Source organism: Saccopteryx bilineata, chromosome 3 (assembly GCF_036850765.1).
Source record: "Saccopteryx bilineata isolate mSacBil1 chromosome 3, mSacBil1_pri_phased_curated, whole genome shotgun sequence".
In the NCBI taxonomy this organism is placed as follows: domain Eukaryota; kingdom Metazoa; phylum Chordata; class Mammalia; order Chiroptera; family Emballonuridae; genus Saccopteryx; species Saccopteryx bilineata.
In genome coordinates this window covers 316,477,122-316,479,836 of record NC_089492.1, presented here as the reverse complement: position 1 = coordinate 316,479,836, position 2,715 = coordinate 316,477,122, and the positions used below count along the sequence as shown (strand labels likewise).

Sequence of the window (2,715 nt, the reverse complement as noted above, 5' to 3'; positions counted from 1 at the left end):
TTTTCCTAGCTTTTCTAAGGCTCCTTGGTGGGTTCCTGAAAGTTTGGTAAGACTCCATAAGTCAGGAGGAGAGACTCAAACATTTCCTCCTCAAGACTTACTGAAGCTGAGAGACATTTTATACCAGCTGAGCAATGGCCTAAGTCTGTCATGTTATACCAGGATATATTAACTGGCCCTAAGTGGCAAAATTCAATCAAATTACTAACTTGGGGGTGAGGATATGTTCCAGTTTTGTCATCAACAGGTCCTCTTTGAATGCCAGCAAGGAACAAGGAACATGAAGCCTCATGAAAGATTGATTGCCCCTAGAAAGCAACCTGGTTCCAGAGATTCAGAATGCCCATTAAGCTTAAGGCAAAAGCTTAATGTGCTAGAAGCAGTAGTTATGGGACTTGGAAACCAGCTACAGAGAATGAGAATGTGACAACAGTTCCAGTACCATGTGGACTTTTCTTGATTGTGACTCCTGCTCCTTGTGACAGTTCTCAATGAGACTAAAGTGGGTTTAAGTTGCATTTACAGAGAATATGGAATGGGGATGGTGCCGACATGGACTTGGTGAAATTACATTAACATATTAAGGACATTTAGAACAGCAAAGACTATTTAGATCCTGCTGTATTGGCTAAGAATTTGCTTGATTATCTAAAAGGCTTTAATCCCTTTCATGTATTAGGGCACTTGTATGGATATCTGTTAGCACTGGCTATACTAATTTTGTGTTTATTCTGTATTTTTCTAGTCTGCCTCCAAATTGGTATCTGGGACACTAGGAAACCAGATGAGTACAAATCTCAGCACACAAATTAAAAATAAAAAAGAAAAGAAAAGGAGGATATGTGGGAGACCGCAAGTGGCAAAGCCTTTGTAAGTTTGAGGCTTAGCAAAAGGTGAAGTTCTCCCACCCACACCTCCATATTGGCTATGAAGCTGAGTATTTGACCTCATCCCAACCCTCCACCTCACTTGCTTAGTGAAGATGCTAAAGGCTAAGTTTTTCTCCACACCTCGATGTTAGCTGTGAAGCTGCATGGTTTCTACTTGTCCTATCTTTCATGTCTCTGGAAAGATTGAAGGCAGTTTTATTCTCTGTTTTGTGAAGTTAAAATTTTATGTACAGTGGGGGTTTTCTGCATTTGAAAGAATTCTTGGGTTGCCTTGGAAATGTGACTTTGTTTTAATGATCTCTTTGATTTGCTAATGACTTCACTTTGCCTTATAAATAAAGCCAATTTGGGGGTGGATTGCTCTCTCTGTCTTGCCATCAGCTTGTAGAGGCCTCCTGATCCATTCTTTTTCTCTTGAAGCCTATTTTCTTTATTCCCCATCATCATTCTCCCTCAGGAACTTGGAATTACTAGACGCACTGGTTCACGACATAAAATAATAGTAAAATTCGCTAAGGATGCATCTCTGTCCCAACAGGAAATAATCTGCAATGCAGGATACAACACTACATGGACAGTAAATAAACAGGGGCAAATACAACAGATCAAAGTAGATAACCTTACATCAAATAGTATGAGCATCGGCCCTGGCTGGTTGGCTTAGTGGTAGAGCGTCGGCCTGTTGTGCAAGGGGTCCCGGGTTCGATTCCTGGCCAGGGCACATAGGAGAAGCGCCCATCTGCTTCTCCCCCCCTCCCCCTCTCCTTCCTCTCTGTCTCTCTCTTCCCCTCCTGCAGCAAGGCTCCACTGGAGCAAAGATGACCCGGGCGCTGGGGATGGCTCCTTGGCCTCTGCCCCAGGCGCTGGAATGGCTCTGGTCACAGCAGAGTGACTCCCCGGAGGGGCAGAGCATTGCCCTCTGGTGGGCAGAGCGTCACCCCTGGTGGGTGTGCCGGGTGGATCCCGGTTGGGCGCAAGCGGGAGTCTGTCTGTCTCTCCCCGTTTCCAGCTTCGGAAAAATACAACCCCCCTCCAAAAAAAAAAACCCCAGCAAAACTTAAAAAAAAAATAGTATGAGCATCATCTTAGACCATGATGCAAAAAGACTTGGTAAACCATGTAATTTTATAGACTATAGCAGGGGTCAGTAACCTATGGCTCACAAGCCAGATGTGGCTTTTTTTTAAAAATAAATTTTTATTTTAATGGGGTGACATCAATAAATCAGGGTACATATATTCAAAGAAAACATTTTCAGGTTATCTTGTCATTTAGTTCTGTTGCATACCCATCACCCAAAGAGAGATCGTCCTCCGTCACCCTCTATCCAGTTTTCTTTGTACCCCTCCCCCTCCCCTTCCCCCTTCCCTCCTTCCCTCCCCCCACCCCCCATAACCACCACACTCCTGTCCATGTCTCTTAGTCTCACTTTTATGTCCCACCAATGTATGGACTCCTGCAGTTCTTGTTTTTTTTCTGATTTGCTTATTTCACTCCGCATAATGTTATCAAGGTTCCATCATTCTGCTGTAAGTGATCTGATGTCATCGTTTCTTCTAGCTGAATAGTATACCATGGTGTATATGTGCCCCATCTTCTTTACCCAGTCTTCTATTTTTTTTTTTTACAGTGATTAAAAGCCTTTAAGCAAACTCTTGGCCAATACAGCAAGAATCCATAAAAGAGTATAGATGTGGCTTTTTTTTTTTTTTTTGTATTTTTCTGAAGCTGGAAACGGGGAGAGACAGACAGACTCCCGCATGCGCCCGACCGGGATACACCTGGCACGCCCACCAGGGGCTACGCTCTGCCCACCAGGGGGCGA

At 43.9% G+C, this 2,715-nt stretch overlaps 1 non-coding gene across 1 annotated transcript; it reads left to right on the top strand.

The window, feature by feature from the left end:
* The first annotated feature begins 1,534 nt into the window (after positions 1-1,534).
* Positions 1,535-1,611, top strand: TRNAN-GUU (transfer RNA asparagine (anticodon GUU)). Its single transcript has one exon. It is a non-coding gene; the product is annotated as a tRNA-Asn (tRNA).
* The last annotated feature ends 1,104 nt before the right edge of the window (positions 1,612-2,715 follow it).